This window comes from Aethina tumida, chromosome 1 (assembly GCF_024364675.1).
Source record: "Aethina tumida isolate Nest 87 chromosome 1, icAetTumi1.1, whole genome shotgun sequence".
NCBI classification, from domain to species: domain Eukaryota; kingdom Metazoa; phylum Arthropoda; class Insecta; order Coleoptera; family Nitidulidae; genus Aethina; species Aethina tumida.
Genome location: NC_065435.1, coordinates 7160661 through 7183855, shown reverse-complemented (window position 1 = coordinate 7183855; position 23195 = coordinate 7160661). Strand labels below are relative to the sequence as shown.

At 26.1% G+C, this 23195-nt stretch overlaps 1 protein-coding gene and 1 non-coding gene across 2 annotated transcripts in view; one reads left to right on the top strand and one right to left on the bottom strand.

Moving 5' to 3' along the window:
• LOC109608377 (neurogenic locus protein delta) overlaps positions 1–23195 on the top strand; it is a 93519-nt gene that overhangs the window by 4785 nt on the left and 65539 nt on the right. The window lies entirely within an intron of this gene.
• Trnae-cuc (transfer RNA glutamic acid (anticodon CUC)) lies at positions 7513–7584 on the bottom strand. The gene has a single exon. It is a non-coding gene; the product is annotated as a tRNA-Glu (tRNA).

Sequence of the window (23195 nt, the reverse complement as noted above, 5' to 3'; positions counted from 1 at the left end):
TGATTCATTTGAAAGGTATTTTTATTCTCTTTTCAATGTTATTTCGCTGGCAAAAAACAGGTGAGTAGTTACAGAGTTATGGGCTATCCATTTGATGTGTTGGATAAACTATTCAGGTTTATTACTAAAAAACTAGATACTCCTAAAAAATAGGTATTACAGGTCAATATTTACACAAGAGAAGTTATTTTACTCGTTTACTTCTGAGTAGTAGCTTTTTGTGACCTCATTGTATAAGAATTACGGTAAATTGTTAAATTGGCAATTTCTCGTCACAATGATTATTTGGAATAAGTGTAAAACTTTACGTAATTAATTAATTTTGTAATCATCTAAACTAATTAGTTGAAGTATTTGGCAAATACTTTTTAAATCACTCAATTGTCACTCAAGTGGTTCACAGTTATTTCAATAATTTCGAGAATTTTAACATCCAATAATTTTATAACTTGATTAAAACATGTTTCAAAATTGTTATTATATGAATGTACTTTTAGAGATTGGATAGAAATGTAAAATTAGCATAATTAGTAATTAATAGAATAATTTCCACATATTTTTCAGCTTTTTAATTAAACAGTTTTAAACAATGACTCTATTGTATCTTTCGAATCACATTAAAATTATATGGTTTGCTGAATTTTGTTGAAAAATGTGAATATTAAATGCCGAATTTACATAATTTAAATAATAAAAACACGATTCTATTATTTTAATTAATCAGCTTAAGTTATGAGCATTTCAAGAAAGTATGAGAAACTATGAATAAATATCATTTCTTGTATTATTGACTAAAAATTCACATATTTATTAAGTTCCTAATTTATCTACTTCCTTTTCTTTGACTAGCACGTTTACATAGTAAAATTAATTAAATAAACAGTGAAATGATTCACACATATTTCTCTTAGTCATACTTCAAAATGTTAACTTGAAATAACCTGTTTTATATGTTAATAAAGTTCTTTTTCTTGTAAACTTGTGTTTGTTTTTTTATTACTAAATAACATAATTTTAGTATGAATATTTGATAGGATTTATTTTAGTCTTTTTAAATAAATAGTTTCTTAGGTAAGAATTTGAGAATATTTATTTTTATACTTGATTAAAAATATGTGATGAAAAATAATTTACTTTATTAATCAATTCTGTAAATAAAATTATTTAAAATAAACAATATTTTTTCTTTGATATATATAATAAATAAAATTATTAAAAAAGATTTCGTTTTGTTTATTTTATTTTAAATGTGTTTAATAATAATGATGATGAATGATGTTCATAAGTTTTCTGCTTATAGTATGTTATCAATTTTAAAAACTAAAAAAAATAATTAATTATTAAATTATTTATATTAATACGAAAACAAATTAATTATTACTTGTTTTGGAATTATTAGACAATTTTAAATAAACAAATGTTAAATAAAAAATATGTTTTCCGTTTGTCTTAATACCTTGATTATTTTATTAATGTTATATAACAAAATATAACTGTGAATATTATAAGAAGTTTAAGAACATATAATTCTTAATTTTCTACTTTTATCAATGATTTATAGAGGCGAAATAATTATTATAACAATTTCCGTAATCTTAATATTAATTAGTAATATTATTATTAATTTATATAACAAATAAAATCTATGAAAATATTTTCCATAAAGTCAATTTTAATCAATAAATGAAAAATAATACTATTACCTTATAATAAAAATTTTAATAAAATCAACTTAAAATTTAATAAATAATTAGAAATCTGCATTTTTTAATTAATTGTTAGTGAAGTCAAATAATTTCTTAATACTAATTAATAATATCTATTATTAATTTATACAATTAATTTTTTATTTTTGTAGGACTGACAAAAATTAAAAATATTACTGTTATCTTTTAATTCAAAAATAATAAAATCAGCTTAAAATTTAATAAATATTTAAGAAAGTCTAGTTAATCAATAAATTAAAAATATTAATTATTAAATTAATAATCATTTGTTTTGGAATTGTTAGAAAATTTTAGATAAAAAAAATGTGATAAATTGTTAATAATTATGTTTTCTCTTTGTCTAAATACTTTGATTATTTTATTAATGTTATATTACAAAAGTTTAAAAATAATAAATTTGAGTATTATAAGAAATCATATAATTCTTAATTTTCTATTTTTGTCAAAAATTGACAAATTAATGTTTACGGTGGCAAAATAATTATTATAATAATATCCATAATGATAATATTAATTAATAATATTTATTATTAGTTTATATAAATTGCTGCAAATATAATCTAAGAAAATATAATTTTAACTTTTTTTATTTTTGTTAAATCCAACAAATTCAATTTAAATATTTTCGATAAATTTACTGTTACCGTTTAATAGAAATTTTAATAAAACCAGCTTATTTAATAAATATTTAGAAATCTGCGTTTTTTAATTAATTTTCAGTGTTGTCAAAATAATTTCAATAGTTTTTATATTAATTATCAATACATGTTATTAATTTATGTAAATTACTTCAAATAATATCTAAAAAACATTATTTGTTGTCAAAATAATTTGTTTACAATAAATTTATTACAAACAAAAATCTAAGAAAATAGAATTTTTAATTTTTTATGTGTCAAAAACTGATGAAAATTAAAAAAATCTATTTTATTTTTTAAACTGTTAATATAATTTTTCAATTTATAAACAAAATACATATGGTTTTAACAAAAAATAAAAATATGAGTATATTATATACTTTTTAATAAAAAAAAATATTTTATTACTTTTTCTACCTAATTTTTTATTTGTAAAATATTGATATAAAAAATATTTTCATAATTTTTAGTACCTTAATTATTTAAGTAATTGAAAATTATTCAAAAATTATTTGGAGAAAAAATTAAACATTAATTTATTTTTTTTAGTTTATTAAAAACATTTATTTATAATAAACGTCTTTGTAATAAAATATGGTGTAGTTGATTGTCAATCACATAATCACACTTTAAATGTCATCTTCAATCAGAAAAAAAATGATTAATCACATAAAAAAGAAAAGGTCCATATGTAAATAATATAAATAGTCGAAATCGAATAAGTAAAATGGTATGGCATGTGCATATGCATCTGGCATAGAAAAACTTTTTATAGGTAAAAAGTGTAGAAAAGCACAGTACCTAAATAAAAATTATGCAGCTGATAGATGGCCGTGGCCGCGGCACATGGCATCTTTAAAAATTGACTGTAGTGAAAAACCATCTGCTTTCGAACATGATTTGGTAAAATATAATATGAATACAGATAAAGAAAAGGGTTGAAGTAAAAAAGAATCGAACAGTGCCCAGCTAGCCAATGCCGAGCAACTGACGAGGATCTAAATCAGGACTGCATCTGTTGCGCAGATGGTTTTTTGGGAACCGTAGGACACAGGTCGCATTCAGCGGTCTCGAAAATGAATCCCTTACACCTTGATTAAGAAGGTAGAAATCACTTGATTCCTTCCTTACCTCCATTCCACCAGTACCGCATGACGCTGGCCTATGCCATATTTCAAACGGGCACCCGTTCCGAAAACGGGAAACCGCCTCCGTTTGATTTTTGCCTTGATTTTTTTAATAGTCATCCCCTTGATTTCTACATTGATTTCGTACGACATGTGGTCCGCGGTTTGTTCTGCGAATAATTGTTACTTCCGAACAAATAAATTATGAACATCCACAAGGGGATTGATGAAGAAGTTATGCGGACAATTGCCTCTTTTTTTTTTCGTTATTATTTTGGGCACAAAAAAACTTATTACTTACTTATTTTTTACAAAGCAGATGCATGTGCACATGCCATACAATTTTACTTGTTCGACTTGTAGAACTTTTTTGTGGTTTACAAGATTAATTACATTATTCTAGATTTGGACGATACAAATGGTAATTTGTACCAGTGACAGTTCAAAAACAACTAGGCACAACAAAAAAAAGTTTATTGTAATAGATAAAAATGTATTTTAAATATCTGTGACAAGTCATTAACATTCCAGCATAAATTAATTACATTATGGACTTGTGGCACAAAATTAACATTATAATGGATCAAGGGATAAAACATTTAAAAATAATTTATGGGTATTAATTGAAGATGAATTTATGCGGTTTTGAAGAGGTGAGAAAGTTATCAAGATAACAACTCATAATGCCTCTGAAGACATCTTTTATTTATTAGTTATTAATAAAACTGTAATGTTATTAAATAATGATTATACTAAATTTTAAACTTTATGTTGATAAAAAGATATAATCTAAAAAATATATATTAAGTTGTTTTTATACGTAATAAGATTTTTATTACATAATAAACAAATAAAATACAATTTTTAAGTTTAAATATTTTATTATGTATAAATTGACTGAAATTATTATTTAATTTTTAGACGTATTTTCTTATCTATTATAATTAAAGATCATATTCAAAAGAATTTAATGTAAAAAAATTAGTTTCTTGTAAAAATTAAGGAATATTTTGGTTTTCAAAATGTTTCCAAATTATGGTACAAGAACAAAGATTTTTTTTTAATTATTCGAAAAATGCAAATTAAGTTTTATTTCCACATTTTGTAATTTAAAGTAATCTAATAAAAATAATACACAAATTTGACAGGTTTTTAAACATTTTATATATATATATATATATATATATATATATATATATATATATATATATATATATATATATATAATATATATGTATATATATATATATATATATATATATATATATATTAGTTTTTACATGTACTAAATATATTTTTATTTATTTTTATTAATTATGTCAAATTATGTTTTCAAAATTTTTACAAATACTGTTAAATAAGATAAAAACAAAGATTTTTCAATTTAATTACTTGAAAACTAAAAATGAAGCTTTATTTTCACATTTTATGATTTGAATAAGAAAAAATAATCTGGTAAAAATAAATATACAAAGTATTTTTAAAATTTTTTGAATATATTTTAGTTTTAAAATATCTAAACACATTTAAGGTGCTTTATTTTTATTTATATTATATTATTTTATAAGTTTTTTTATTTTTATTTATATTATATACAGTATAATGTAATATGTCCCAAATTGTTTGTAAAAAACTCTATAGTCATTTTTTTCTTACGACAAATATTATTTTTTATTGAGGAATAAAGAAACTTAATATTAATAAATGGTGAGATTCGTATGCCAATTTTTGTCTGTTTTGACACAGTCGTTTTGGGACAATTTTCAAATAAATTTTGGAAATAATTTAAAAAATTCAGATATTTTTTTTATTTTTTATAATAATCTAAGCAATTCAATTTGATTTGTTCATCAAAAAATAATAATTGTTAATTATATTAATAATTGGTGATATTTTTATCCCAATTTTTTTCAGTCTGATGTAGAAATACAATCAAAGACAATCAATTTTGATACACTCTATATTCTAATAACAATTTATAAAGAATAAAAAAATTCAAATATGTTATGACAAATATATAATTAATCTAAGCAATACAATTTGATTTGTGGACTATTAACAATTATTCTTTGATGGACCAAAGAATAGTATAATATATATAATATATATACCAGTTTTTCTGTATCTGATCTACAAGTACAAAGTTCAATTTGAGGACACTGTAATAACAATTTTTAAAGAAATTTTAGAAATATAAAAATTCAGATATGTTATGACAGATTTTTATTTTGTTTTTTATAATTAGTCTAAGCAATTCAATTTAATTTGTTCATCAAGAAATAATAATCATATTAATAATTGGTGAGTTTTGATGCCAGTTTTTCTCTGTCCGATCTAAAAATACAGTCAAAAACAATCAATTTTTGAACACTCTATGTTCTAATAAAAATTGATAAATAAATGTTCAAATTAAATATCAAATTCAGATATATTAAGACATATATTTATTTTATTTTTTATAATTAATCTATGCAATCCTATTTGATTTGTTCATGAAGGAATAGTAATTATTAATTATATTAATAATTAAGAACAATGTTTAAAGAAATTTTGAAAATAAGTAGTAAAATTTGGTTTTTTATCAAGGTAATATTATATTATATTAATAATGATTAATTATATTATTAATCGGTGGAATTTTTTTAAAATTATATATAATAGACAATTTATATTTTATTTTATTTTTTTTAATTTAAAAACCATTGGTTATGTTTTGCCACATTCATAAGACACCACTGATTAGTTAATTAATACATTTTCTCCAATACCAGCTGCTCCAAATTCGTAGATTTTGAACGATATTCTATTGTATTAAAAAGGTTCAGGACAATAAACATTGAACATATGATTCCGGTGATGATTTGCATTTTTTATGAATCTCAGATATTTTTTTTTCGGCGAGGGGGGATCGTCTCATCTCCGCCTAAATCCGCCAATTGTTCTAACCAAATGGCCTCCCAGCCCAGCCACCAGCCCATAGCACGATGCAAGGAACAGCTTGCCCCGATAGTCCGAACAGAAAAATAAAGCAATTAATCCGTTTGGGAATAAAGCAGCTGTTTATTTTTTTAGTAAACAGATAATTAGCGATAGTAGGTCCAGGGATTGAATGGCACCGATCCTAAGAAGGGACACAGCCACCGCAACAGCCGGGAAATTTACCTGTACCGAAACGAGAAATAATAATGGTAAATATGCAGGTAAAGTCTTTGCAATAAATGTAGGTGTAAAAGTAAAAGATGTGTTAAAGTGAAACGGGCCGGTGTTCTGGCAGCATCTGTTGTTCTTTCCCAGGCGCATCCCGAGCATGTGTTTTGCAGATTTTTTAAGGTAAAAAACGCAAGGCACCTGCCCGTTCGCTCTTTGCTCTTCCCATACACACATACACACACACACACACACTATGCATATCACTTTTCGGACAAACCATCGCAGTACCCTCGATCAAACTTTCGCAATTCCGATTTCTTCGCTTAATTATAACGTCATAAACAAGTGAATTACGACTACCTTAAGTACACCTTTAATTAAGCACACATTTTTTGATAAAAAAATGCCGATGCTGCAATAAATTTATTTCTCGCCGTCGCTAATTATATTAATTGAAAATTATATTTTACACGTACATGTCGTGTACTTACGTGTAAGTACAGTTATAAATACTCGTGCAAAAATTAATATGGTCATATTTATAACACTAATTAGACAAAAAAATTAATTACGACCAAAAGTAATGTGATGTTTTACATATATTGTTGTAAATGCTCACGCGACAACAATGTTAAAATGGCACAATTTATTTATTGCCCAATGTTAAATATGCACAAAATATTATTAATTATTAATTATATTTTGTCACAAACAATTGAAGAGCTAATATTAAAATATATGAACATCTATATTGATTAAGTTATTTAAAATTTGTTCTTACTATTGTAACTGTAACTATAAATCAATACCAATATTATTGAATTTAATGTTAAAAATAAATAATTTAAAGGAAAAAAATAAAAAAAGTAATTCCGGTACCGGGAATCGAACCCGAGCCTCCTGGGTGAGAGCCAGGTATCCTAGCCACTAGACCATACCGGATTGTATTAGCAGAGGATGTAGAATAGAAGAAAAATTTAGTTATATATTAAAAATTACTGTTCATATATATTTATTTGTAAAAATGTATTAAAAAAGAACATGTGGCTATATTTTCATTACTTTGGCTCGAAAAAAGCATGTTATACTTTACATATATAAAAAATAGGTGTATTTTATGTTGAGTAAAATATTTATTATGGTTTAGTCTAAATTATAATAAACTTGGAGAAAAAGTGTTAATGTTAAATATAGTGGAATACAAAAATTGAGAAACTAAAGTATCAGTAATATTTTTTTTTCTGCCTAAAATTAAAAATATATATTTTTTATTTTTAGAATAATAGACAAAAATTTATTATTTGAGTTTTTCTATTAATGTTACCCAAAATATTTTGCTCACAATCAATGAAATATGTTACTTTAAGTTGTATTACTTAAAATATTATATTATTATTAATAATAATATTATCTAAAATTATTATTAATAAGAATTAATTTTGAATAATAAAAAATATAACACGAATTAAAATATTATTAAATACCAATAATAACAATAATATATAAAATCATTAAATATTTAGCTTTTTTATTTTATCAAAATTAACAGAAAAAAGAATAATATTTTTTCTATTATTTAAAGTATTTTCTCAAAATTCGTAAAATAAAATTAATATTATTTATTTTTTTAATTTCCAATAATTAAAAATATATTTTTTGTGTAAGAATAATACACCGAAGCTTTTTATTAATATTACCAGTTATATTTTTTATTCAAATTCATTTAATATAAAATATTAATAATAATAAAATGATTACAATTGATGTTTCTACTGCAATAATGATAGGCAAAATAGTTTTTTTACTTAAGATATTTTGTCAATCTTAAATAAAATAAAAATTGTAATCTAATTTTAACTGTTTTTTGATATCTAAAAATTAAATAATTCTGACACTAAAAATATTTTTAATTTTACAACTATAGGTAATAAAATTATTATTATTTGAGTTTTTAATTAATATTACCTAAAATATTTTGTTCATATAATACAAAATATTATCAATAATAAAATATACTTACAATCAGTAAAATATTTTGCTATTTTAATTCTAATAGTAATAGAAAAAAATATTCTTTAATTGTTTACTTTTACATAAAATAATTGGCTCAAACTTATAAAAATAAAAATTGTAATCTGATTTTGTTTTTTTTTTTTATTTTTAAATATCAGAAATATTTTTTTTTCAATTTTACAATAATAGACAAAAATTTAATATTTGAGATTTTTCATTAAAAGAAATATATTTATTTTATTTATTATTGTAATAAGATTAATAATAATATAAAAAAATAATCTTAGAGTACATAAAGTAAAAAATGTAATTTTAAAATAAATTATTTTTTTAACGTCTAAAACTTTTTTTTTAATTTTTGAATAATAATATTTATTAGTTGAATTTTTCTATTAATATAGAATATTTGTCTTCGTGTTAATATAAAGTATTAACAATAATTAAATGCTTTTTGACTTTTACTTATTTTAATTAATTTTATAAAAAATAAAAATATATAATTTTTCGTATAATTGACACTTAAAATATTTAATATTGATTAATATAAAAAACAGATAAAAATAAGGAATTTGTTTAATATAATCACAAATTATTGATTATGTTAATAAAAATAGACATACATTTTGATACAGTCTAATTTTAATTGATTCTAAAGTTAATGTTTTATGTTAAATATTTTAATATTTTTATTAGATATCTAAAATTTTCAGAGTAATTTATTGCTAAATAATTGAAATATAAAAAAATATATATCTATGCAAATTTTATTACTATTATTTTTTTAAACGACTGTTTAAAATTAAATATACATGTATTGCAAAAGTAATAGACAATAGATATTAAAAACAATTGTTAAATTATCATTTATTTTTGGAGTAATTCTACCTACAAAAATTTTTATCCTTGTGATTATTCTTAGTTAGCACATATAATATGCCAAATGTCTTCTTTAATTGCTGTGCTACCACATACTATTTGTTTCTAAAGTCATAATTAAATCCACAATGTCGTATTACTATAATTTAATTATAATTAAGTTTATTAAACATGTTGAAATAACAGAAAAATCTTTGTTTTCTGTAAATGTACACATATTTTTATATTATATGGTAGAAACAACATACAAAGCATTAAATTATCATTAACATTTTTAAAGTATTTCTATCTACAAAACTCTTATCTTTATGATATTTTTTAGTTAGCATACAATATACCGGATGACTTCTAAGCATATTAATATTTTATAACTACAGCCCCTAAGTCTTTGAAATCATAGACAAATGTATAATTTAATTCTACTACCTAACTGTATTTTTTAATTTATTTTTTATTTAATTAAACTAAAACGCCTTCTTCAGTATTTTATGTTCTAAATTATGTTAGAGGTACCACCAACAGTACAGTAGGATTTTTTATAAATATACTTCGTCGACATTTGGTAACACAAATAAAAATTGTGAATCAGTATTGCGTCAGTTTTCTTACGTCGGAAGATCCCGTACATCCGCAAGATTTAATTAAAGGCACACGATATCGTAAAACCACGACAAAAATCCGGGATTGTGTCTGTAAGCCAATTAACATACAATAGAAAGAGATGATTGTTTGGACTTTCACTCAAGCGTGTGTTAATATACAACGTCCTACGGTGACTTTTTCGGAAGGGCCTAAATTGATAGTAACAAGTGGCGAATGAGTGACCACTCACCAGAAAACAATTACAGGCCGGTATTTATACGTTTTAGTGCCTATATTATTCATAACCTATCATTAAATATGTTTAGTAATACCATTAATTAAAACCATCGGACGAGCAATAATGGATGCAGTTTATAACTGTGTAGTACCATCACTGATTTATACCGTGTTCTTTTTGTTTTGGTATTAAGTTAGATTAGTTTAATGTGAACGCTTTCAAATGCGTTTCAATTAAACAGGTTGTTGCTTTCCTGTGATTGTACATAAATTCTAATGGGATAATCTCATCAGTTTTCACTTCTTTCACCAGGTACTATTAGTTAAAATGTAATCGCCTCTGAATGTCCATTTATTTGTTTCTCTTTTGGTCAAGCCGTTGACAATTAAGTGGTTATTCAAATATTAGTTCATTTTTTGAAGAATCCCACCAAACAGTACACGTGCACTTGGACAAAAGTCCGTCAGTCATGTGCCGCATCACATCAAGTTGGTTCTTTGAAATTTGGAAGACAAAAGTCGGTACGCTGTCCATCCTGTAATTATCATCATTTAGATAATTTATTCCAATTTTATGAATGAAGCACGTGCATCACGTATATTTAAAAAAGTACGGCCCTGTGGAATTAAATCGCATTATAAACATGTTATTGTTCGAACGCTCTATCCTGTCCAGTCGCAGCCCATAAAGGAAGGGAAGAGAATAAAGGAGTCGCGGAGCGATGGGGAGACGCTCCGCAGTAAGTAGGTGGAGAAGGTAAGAAAAAAGAGGTGAGCGCGAGTGGCAGTGTGCATCTAAGAAGGCCGCGGAGCGAAGTTCCGGTCGTACGGGCCGCCGGTCTACGGTCTACGGTCGCCGGTCGACGGACATGCGGACAACTGAACAACTGACCGGTAACGGGTGACCGGAAGCCCTCTTGATGAGTCAAGAAAGACACCGTCAAGCTTCCCTGATTCTCACTGCTTTCTTCGACGAGACAAATTATACTTCTTACCCTTTGCTGCACTGTTTTTTTTTATTTATATCATTAGCAGATGGTCCGGTTGTTGGGCGGGTGAAAACTATGAGCAGTAAACTAAATTTTTTTTGTAGAGAGTTATTGCTTCCTTCTACTAGAATCGGATTTTGCCGCCACTTTTGTTTTAGGAAACAAGGCATTCAATCAATTGTTTTTAACAGGAAAGGATATTGTCGTTTACAAGATTGAATCTATTCATTTGGAAGTAAATTGGCTTCCATCAAGATTTTTGTACGTTTAATTGAAGGAAACAAGACGAGGAAGTTTGGTTTGTTCTTCAACAATAAATTTTAAAGACGTGAGTTTATTACTATCGTTCTAAATTCCAGAGCAACCACCTTGATAGTTTTATGATTTTTTAAAGATTGAATTGATCTTTGTTACCAATTTTATCTAATACATAAATAATTATTCAAAAGACTTTATATTTATCAAAGTTTCATCAAATTGATATTTAAGTATATTAATGTATTTCATAAGAAAACTTACTTTTTCAAGATTTTAATCCGTTGGTTTAAAAGGGAACAAAATAGTCATGTATAAAATTCAATATGTATATTTGGAGGAACAATGTCTTTTATTATGATTTTTGTCCCTTTAATAAGAGAAAACGACGTTAGAATCTTTGATTGATCTTTTACAAATGATGTTTTCTTCCAACATAGATTACTTTAGAAGACAGAAGCTTATTACTCTCATTATAAATTCTTGAGCAACCACCTTGATGAGTTTTATAATTTTTTAAAGGTAAAATTGATCTTTATTACCAATTTTATGTAATACGTAAATAATCATTTATAAGATTTTATATTTATTAAAGTTTCATGAAAATGATCTTGAAGTATATTAATGAATTTCATAAGAAAACTTAATTATAGTATTTTCAAGATTTTAAGTATTTAATCTGTTGGTTTAAAAGGTATTAAAACTGTCTTGTATAAGATTCAATATGTATATTTGGAGAAAATGTATTTTATTATGATTTTTGTCCCTTTAATTAGAGAAAACAACGTTAGAATCTTTGATTGATCTTTTACAAATGACTTTTTCTTCCAACATAGATTACTTTAGAAGACAGAAGCTTATTACTCTCATTATAAATTCTTGAGCAACCACCTTGATGAGTTTTATGATTTTTTAAAGGTAAAATTGACCTTTGTTACCAATTTTACGTAATACGTAAATAATCATTTAGAAGATTTTGTATTTATCAAAGTTTCATCAAAATGATCTTGAAGTATATTAAAGTATTTCATAAGAAAATTTAATTATAGTATTTTCAAGATTTTAAGTATTTAATCTGTTGGTTTAAAGGGTATGAAAACTGTCTTGTATTAGATTCAATATGTATATTTAGAGAAACAGTGTTTTTTATTTTGATTTTTGTCCCTTTAATTAGAGAAACCTACGCTAGAATCTTTGATTGATCTTTTACAAATGACTTTTTCTTCCAACATAGATTACTTTAGAAGACAGAAGCTTATTACTATCATTATAAATTCTTGAGCAACCACCTTGATGAGTTTTATGATTTTTTAAAGGCCAAATTCATCTTTGTTTCCAATTTTATCTAATACATAAATAATCATATTGAAGATTTTATATTTATCAAACTTTCATCAAAATGATCTTGAAGTATATTAATGTATTTCATAAGAAAACTTAATTATAGTATTTTCAAGATTTTAAGTATTTAATCTGTTGGTTTAAAAGCTATTAAAACTGTCTTGTATAAGATTCAATATGTATATTTGGAGAAACTGTATTTTATTATGATTTTTGTCCCTTTAATTAGAGAAAACAACGCTAAAATCTTTGATTGATCTTTTACAAATGATTTTTTCTTCCAACACAGATTACTTTAGAAGACAGAAGCTTATAACTATCATTATAAATTCTTGAGCAACCACCTTGATGAATTTTGAAGACTTTTTAAAGGCCTTATCTAATGCCTAAATAATTATTCAGAAGATTTTATGTTTATCAAAGTTTTATCAAAATGATCTTGAAGTATATTGTGTATTTCATAGATTTTAAGTATTTAATCCGTTGGTTTAAAAATTGTCTTTTATAAGATTCAATGTGTAAATTTGGAGGGACACTGTCTTTTATCATAATTTCTGATTCTTTGTCATTTGTATATTCAAAATGATTCTGAAAATGAAAATTCTATTTAGAAAGATATTACATCCTGTGGAGAATGTAATGAGCTTCATTTTAAATAATGACACCAAAGCATTCATTTTGTTGTTTTTTGTGCACTAATAACTTTAATAATCAACCGTTTGTAATTGCCATAAAAAAACATCCACTTTTGACCATATGTTAATTTTTTGTATCAAACAGAAAACAACGAGGGGGAGAAATTCAATAAAAAGTGCAACTAATTATGATATAATTACACCCCCTCGTACATATAACCCTTTAAACTCATTAAATCAAACATCCAGCTCGGTCTTGACAGATGCCGGTAAAGCTGGTGATTACCGGTGGTGATTCTCGCTTTCCGAGAACGTCTTGTTCATTCTTTCATGTGTTGCCCGTGTGGTTAAAACCGTAATAAAAACCCGCGCCTGTTATTTCCGACGTCATAACTGCAGTGAATAATATCATAAGGGTGCATATCGGAAATAGTTGATGCACCTAAAGCACGTGCGCGTATGCATAGCACGTGTTCATTTTTATTTGGGCCTTAATCATCCCCTTCGCGTCTCACCGTCATTTTTTTACCGATGGACCGGATTTGTCTCCGACACGCCATTTTTTTTTAGCACGTGTGTCAAAAAATGTATCGGGATTTATGATGTACTATATTTCAGGCCCGGTATGTGGAGGAGCACGCCCCAAAATGACAAACGGGCCAGCCACACAAACATGTTTCGAACTAATAACAAAATTTACTAAAAATAGCACAAAGATGGTTCATATTTATTATAATTTTACATACTTATATTTATAACAATTATTATCAGTTTAAAAATTATAAGTAACAGCTTTAAGGATTGTTATAATAAACTAAAAACATCAATACAAATTAAAGATCAAATTTAATTTTCGTGTCGGTGCTTCTTTATAATAATTTTCTATATATTTATATTTATTTACGTCTTTAAAATAATGATCAATTAGAACTGACAAATAAACTGAAAACAACCATATAAATTAAAGATCAAATTTAATTTTTGTGTCGATGCTTCTTTACAATAATTCTCTACATGTTTATAATTATTAACAATTTAAGACTAAAAATAACAGAATATGTGGCAAAAACGTTTTTAAAATAATGATCATTGTAGAACTGACAAATAAACTGAAAACATTCATACAAATTAAAGATCAAATATAATTTTTGTGTCGGTGCTTCTTTATAATAATTTTCTACATATTTATAGTTATAAAATTATAATCACTTTATAGACTAAAAATAACAGCATATGTGTCAAAAAACGTCTTTGATATTAATGATCATTATAGAACTGGTAAATAAACTGAAAACATCCCAACAAATTAAAGATCAAATTTAATATTTGTGTTGGTGCTTCTTTATAATAATTTTTTACATATTTATATTTAAATAATTATTAACAATTTAAGACTAAAAATAACAGCATATGAGTCAAAAACGTCTTTAAAATAATGATCTTTGTAGAACTGACAAATAAACTGATAACATCCATACAAATTAAAGATCAAATTTAATCCTTGTGTCGGTGCTTCGTTATAATAATTTTCTACATATTTATATTTATAAAATTATTAACAATTTAAGACTAAAAATAACAGGATATGTGGCAAAAACGTCTTTAAAATAATGATCATTGTAGAACTGACAAATAAACTGAAAACATTCATACAAATTAAAGATCAAATATAATTTTTGTGTCGGTGCTTCTTTACAATAATTTTCTACATATTTATAGTTATAAAATTATAATCACTTTATAGACTAAAAATAACAGCATATGTGTCGAAAAATGGCTTTGATATAATGATCATTATGGAACTGGCAAATAAACTGAAAACGTCTATACAAATTAAAGATCAAATTTAATATTTGTGTTGGTGCTTCTTTATAATAATTTTTTACATATTTATATTTAAATAATTATTAACAATTTAAGACTAAAAATAACAGCATTCGAGTCAAAAACGTCTTTAAAATAATGATCATTGTAGAACTAATAAATAAACTGAAAACATCCACACAAATTAAAGATTAAATTTAATTTTTGTGTCGGTGCTTCTTTATAATAATTTTATATATACTTTTATTTATATAATTATTAACAATTTAAGACTAAAAATAACAGGTTATGTGTCAAAAACGTCTTTAAAATAATGATTATTGTAGAAAATTTGTTAACCTAGTATGATTTCTTCAATTTTGAAGGCTAAAAAATTACCCTGTAAGTTTTGGTTTAAAGAAAAGTTTGTCAAAATAGGACAAAAAATACAAATTTTATGAGGGTGTCCCCCTTTGAAATAAGTATACTGTATATTTTGGCGCCAAAAACATATGTGCTTTTCAAGCAAAAATTTTTGCCAACTCAAATATTTACAGTTGAGCTTAAAAAAAACATATAGCGAAAGACAAATCTTCAAAGGCCACCCCAAAAAATAAAATAAACAAAGGTTTGTGAAAAAATTCTAATAAGATTTTCCAGTAATAGATCTAGGTATTAACACGTGCAGGGTGGCAGATGTCGTGAAAATATTTGGCGCGCGCGCCAATATCGCCCTCTCCCCCTTATGTCGAATCAACCAACTTTTACGTAATATTTTCACACTTTACTGACCCTCATAATGTGGACCCATTGTCAGGACCGGTAGACGAGCCAGCACCCCGGTAGCTTGGCGTGCATACAGTTAAAACTTAAGCGGATTAAACGAACGTTCTCTCCTTATCGATGAATTTAATTTTTGATTTAACTTTATTTGCCGCTGGATTTAGACAATGGGACCAAGGGACTTTCCCCTACATACGTTTCGTTATGGTTTTAACAATGCGAATTTTTCTATGTAAATATGCACCACGGTCTTTGCAGTTGGCTTCTGGAAGGTTGTTGACACAGGACATTATTTTTCTAAAGAAATGCTACCGGCAAAAAATTTGAATTTGATCCTTGATTTGCATGGATATGTTTTCGGTTTATTTTACTGGTACTTAAAAGCTGCAATAATATATACATTTTTTGATATACAGCTGTTAATTTTAGTCTTTAAATCGTTAATTTTAATTTTAAACAATATGTAGAAAAGTACTATAAAGAGGCACCGACATAAAAATTTAATTTGATCTTTAAATTGTATGGATGTTTTCAGTTTTTTTGTCAGTTCTGCAATGGTCATTATTTTAAAAATGTTTTTGCCACATATGCTGTTATTTTTAGTCTTTAAGTTATTTTGTTTTGGGGTGAGTTTTGAAGATTTGTCGTTATTTATACATTTTTAAGCTCTACTAATATTCTCAAATATTTGAGTTGGCAAAAATTTGTGCTGGAAAAATTATGAACACATGTGTTTTTTCAGCAGCAAAATATACAATGTGGCCCATTTGAAAGCGGAACATCCTCATAATTTTTTTTTTTTATTAAAGACAAAATTTCACGTTTTTCAGCCTAAAACCAATATTCACATTATAAATTAGGTAAAAAAAATTGTACTTTCTCCATAAACAGTTATAATTGTTAAAAAATATTTTAATTGTTTAGATAAAATAAGCCAAAAATTGAAATTTTGATGAAAATTGTGTTATATGTCTTAAAATTATTAGGTTAGGTTGCTTTGTGACATTGTTTTTTAAACTGTGTATATAATTTCAATGATTTTAATCTTATTTCTTCATAAACAGTTATAATTATTAAAAAAATATTATTTTAATCCATTTTTTTAGCAAAAATAAGTCAAAAACTGAAGTTTTAATAAAAATTTTGTTATATATCTTAAAAATATTAGGATGAGTTGCTTTGTGACTGTGTTAAAAAAATTTAATTTTAATCCTTTTTTAGCTAAAATAAGTCAAAAACTGAAATTTTAATGAAAATTTTGTTATATATCTTAAGAATATTAGGTTACGTTGCTTTATGACATTTTTTTAAAACTGTATATATTGTTTGAATGATTTTTTTTCTATTTCTTCATAATTGTTAAAAAACTACTATTTTTATCCTTTTTTAGCAAAAATAAATCAAAAATTGAAGTTTGTTATATATCTTAAAAATATTAGGTTAGGTTGCTTTGTGACATTTTTTTTTAACTGTGTTAAAAAAATATTATTTTAATCTTTTTTTAGCTAAAATAAAACTGAAAATTTTGTTATATATGTATATTGTTTGAAAGATTTTTCTTTCTATTTCTTCATAAACAGATAAAATTGTTAAAAAAATATTATTTTTATCCTTTTTTTAGCTAAAATAAGTCAAAAACTGAAGTTTTAATGAAAATTTTTTTATATATAATAAAAATATTAGGTAAGGTTGCTTTATGACATTTTTCTAACTGTTTATATTATTTTAAAGATTTTTCTTCTTATTTCTTCATAATTTTTAAAAAAATATTATTTCAATCCTTTTTTTAGCTAAAATAAGTCAAAAACTAAAGTTTTAATGAAAATTTTGTTATATATCTTAAAACTATTAGGTTACGTTGCACTGTGTATATTAGTTGAAAGCTTTTTCTTCTTATTTGAGTGACGAAATGTAAAGAATCTATTTTTGATGATGTTTGTGTCCAAAAATTCACTCAATTCTTATGTAATCCAAGAAACCTTTCATTTAAATTCTTGTTTTCTCAACTTTTTCTTATGTAAAGAAACAATTAACTTTTTTTAACTAAAAATGTTCAGTGTAAAACTCGCCGTTTATGTTAAAACTAAAACATACATAAATAACATAATTAATCAAGAAAGAAATTAACTTAACAACTCCATAAATCAATTTTTTTGATCAAAAATTTGTTCGCGAAGAATGCGTAGAAAAAATTTTAATTAATTCTCCTTATCTGACGCTCATACGTACCAAAAAACCTATTTTTAATGATGCCTGTATCCAATGTAAAAATAAACAATTTATCCGGAGTAAAATATGAGCTATTTAAAATATAAATTACATTTTTTCTTGTGCAATAATTTAGCATGGAACATTAAATCGGACATATGAAAAATAAAATTGCAAGCACCTGATTTATTTCAACGTTTCAGCGACCGTTGACTATTTAATTTGGTACATTCGCATTGCCCCCCGTAAAACGCAATGTATAATAAATCAACGAGGAAATCGTGGATCCCCCAGTTTGTTGTTATATCATATTTGATTTATACCAGACAATAATTATGCCATAAAGTATAAAATCAATAAACATGACAACAGAAGCTTTTATTTGACGTGCAAGCTTTCGGTGTTGGATCGATGATAATTGAAATGAACGAGTCAACAAAATAATTATCATAATTTGCTTTTAAAATAAAATTCGGAAAAATTAATAAGCATATTAATTGGTAAATTACAGTTTCATTCCATCAATTAAGCATAATGAAATGTGTCAACGACTTGTTTTTCTGCGTTTTTTTTTTCCTGCACTGTCTGTAGTCTGTGATTAACTCGTAAAAGTCTTACGGTACCCGGCCTTTATAAGGATTCAATTCATTAAGTTCACAAACCGAATCAAATAAATATGGTAAACGTGCAGACTGAAAAAAATCCACCGTCTATGCCGTCGCAACAACTGAAACAACTAATTGGACTTATTAAACGACAAAATGTGCAAAAATTCAAGTTCACAATGACGCCAATGACATTGAACTAATTTTAAATATAGTAAAATGTGCGAATACTACTCAGAAATTAGTAAACCCACATGAGAGACTCGGGCTACATGTGCTAAATGACTTTTGGAGACGGATCAAGACAATATTAATACGTGTATATAGACAAATAGATCTATTTTCACGCCCGACTGTTGTTATGTAAAGACACAAAACACTGGAAAAAAAAAAATTCCAAGACAATGTTTTGAGAAACGTGGGCCGAGCCAACGGTTGTGGCCTGTGTGTAAACAACCCCCAACTCAGATTCGGTTGCATGTGTTGATTGAGTACGTACCAGCAGCGCGTGTACGCTTACTACAAGGAACCAATTTCAATTTATTTGTTTATTTACTTTTATGAATCCATAGTAAAATCGTGGCACACACTTTCAAGAATGCGTGAAGAAACTTCTGTTTATGTTTATGCGTTTTTTTTTTTAATATTTAACTTGGGAATTTCAGGAAAGATGTGTCAATGTTAACCATATATGGTAATAAATTCTGCGTTAAATTTTTATCTATTTTTATTTGAATAGATAAGTAATATAAAATATAAATTTATACAACTGGAACATAAAAAAGTGCTTTATTATATTCCATTAGTTCTTTGAAGTCCTCAACTCAACTTAACAATTAAATTTTTGGACTTCTTCAGCTTTGATGCTCTTAATTCTGAATCTAACAATAAATACCAATAATCATTGTACAATCTTATTAAAATTTTGTCATCTGTCCTGATTAATAAATTAATAACATTAACAAAAAACGCATTTCGTTTGTGGAACTCTTTGGAAGTACAGAAAAATCTAAAATGTTATCCATGGTCTAAATTAAGCTATCGTCTCAATGAAAGACGACAATCAAAGATAATTATTGAAGTTTAATGTCGTCATAAAAAAGATACTCCAATGTTAGTTGAGGGTTTCAAAATAACAATGAAACAACTCCATTTGCTATTTATATGATAATTATCTGTTAAAGGTTTTGTGTTAACAATAAATTTATTTATTTATTTTTGAATGAGTGAAGAATTATTATTGTTGTCTTGGGTGTTGGTTAATTACAGCATTGAACAATATATGATTGAAGCAAATTTGTACAAACGTAAAATAAATAAATGAAACATTACATTTTTGGACGTGGTCCACTTCAGCTTTGAAGTCCTCAATTCTGGATCCAACAATAAATGCCAATAATTATTGTATATTCTTATTAAATTTTTGTCTTGTCCTAATTAATAAATTAATAGCATTAACAAAAAACGAATTTCGTTTGTGGAACTCTTTGGAAGTACAGAAAAATCCAAAGGGAGCTATCCATGGTCTTGATTAAGCTAACGTCTCAATGAAAGACGACAATCAAAGATAATTATTGAAGTTTGATGTCATTATAGAAAAGATACTCCAATGTTAGTTGAGGGTTTCAAAATAACAATGAAACAACTCCATTTGCTATTTATTTGATAATTATCTGTTGAAGGTTTTATGTTAACAATAAATTTATTTATTTATTTTTGAATGGGTGAAGAATTATTATTGTTGTCTTGGTGTTGGTTAATTACAGCATTGAACAATATATGAATGAAGCAAATTTGTACAAACATAAAATAAACAAATGAAACATTACATTTTTGGACTTGGTCCACTTCAGCTTTGAAGTCCTCAATTCTGGATCCAACAATAAATACCAATAATTATTGTATAATCTTATTAAATTTTTGTCTTGTCCTAATTAATAAATTAATAGCATTAACAAAAAACGAATTTCGTTTGTGGAACTCTTTGGAAGTACAGAAAAATCCAAAGGGTGCTATCCATGGTCTTAATTAAGCTAACTTCTCAATGAAAGACGGTAGTCAAACATAAATATTGAAGTTTGATGTCATTATAGAAAAGATACTCCAATGTTAGTTGAGGGTTTCAAAATAACAATGAAACAACTCCATTTGCTATCTATTTGATGATTATCTGTTGAAGGTTTTATGTTAACAATAAATTTATTTATTTATTTTTGAATGGGTGAAGAATTATTATTGTTCTCTTGGTTTTGATTAATTACAGCATTGAACAATATATGATTGAAACAAATTTGTACAAACGTAAAATAAATAAATGAAACAGTACATTTTTGGATTTGGTCCACTTCAGCTTTGAAGTCCTCAATTCTGGGTCCAACAATAAATACCAATAATTATTATATAATCTTATTAAAATTTTGTCTTATGTCCCAATTAATAAATTAATAGCATTAACAAAAAACGGATTTCATTTGTGGAATTCTTTGGAAGGAGAGAAAAATCTAAATAGTGCTATCCATGGTCTTAATTAAGGTAACTTCTCAATGAAAGACGGCAGTCAAACATAAATATTGAAGTTTGATGTCATTATAGAAAAGATACTCCAATGTTAATTGAGGGTTTCAAAATAACAATGAAACAACTCCATTTGCTATTTATTTGATAATTATCTGTTGAAGGTTTTATGTTAACAATAAATTTATTTATTTATTTTTGAATGGGTGAAAAATTATTATTGTTGTCTTGGTGTTGGTTAATTACAGCATTGAACAATATATGATTGAGGCAAATTTGTACAAACGTAAAATAAATAAATGAAACATTATATTTTTGGACTTGGTCCACTTCTGCTTTGAAGTCCTCAATTCTGTATCCAACAATAAATACCAATAATTAATGTATAATGTTATTAAATTTTTGTCTTCTGTCCCAATTAATAAATTAATAGCATTAAGAAAAAATGGATTTCGTTTGTGGAACTCTTTGGAAGTAGAGAAATATCCAAAAAGTGCTATCCATGTTTTTAATAGTCCTCAATTCTAATAATAATTGTCAATTATTATTGCAAAAATTTAATTGAAGTTTAGTAGTTTGTCCTCATTAGGACAGATTCTAGCAAAGCATCTACAATAGAAAAGTGTTCTAGTGTCACGTAAGCCATCACCTCAATGATTGAGTGAGGTGATAATCAAAGATAATTGTAGACGTAGAACGTCGACATACCCTTAGAAAGTTACGAAGCCGTGGTGAAGTGAACAATTAAACATATTGTCCATTAACGTGTGTGTGCGTATTTTTAACGACATTATCTCCATACTACATCTGCGACGAGGCACAAGCGTGAAGTTCGCTAAAAAAACTTTTTTCACGACGCGCGATAAAAAAACGCGGAGGCCACCTGTTAGAAATTTCTCGTTACACATGTAACTCGGCGTGTGTCACAAAATAAAAATACGGAGCGCGTATCATTTCACGATGTAATGGCGATTTTTTATCGCATCCAACTACTACTGATTCCCAGACTCCCGCGTCGTAGTTGGTGGATCTTCGGGTCGGCGGGAACATATGGCCATTACCCCCCTGCACCCAATAACAAGTTGTTATGAAATGATATTGTGCGTTGGGGGACTTCAAAAAATTAAAAAGTCCCGTCTTAATTGGGGATTTCGTTCACGACTCGGGTACCACAATAGTACCGGGGCGTAAGCGCTAATGGTCTCATTATTAATTGTTTGGAATACAGTATTCACGTTGGAGATCGATTGTTAGTTAGGTCTTGATTTGACGCACACTCGGCCAATAACCAATTGTTTTCGGTGAGGCACTTTTAGACGGGCCCGAAAGTCCATTGTTGGCTGGGTCACGTCTCTCTCGTTGAATTTTATATGCGTCCCATGGTGGGCCACCCAATCTTGCTCAGGTGGCGATTTTTCGATTGTTCTTGCCACCAAAGATGTCGGCCCATCCATTTTTCCGTTTGTTTCTCTTTATGAGACACTTTAACATCATCCGATCCTTCGCGTGAATAATAATGCCTGCCGCAATTGTTTTTAAAAGATAAGTAACCTTTTCCGTTTTCGGTCACGTGCTCCCGATGCGTTTCAAGAGATGCGGGCCTTCCACCATGTGTGTGCACGTTTGTTTTTGTCGTTCAAGGTTTAAGCCGGTATACAGGGTTATAATTATGCGTATGCGTACATTTTATGCATGTGGCGCTTAAGCATACA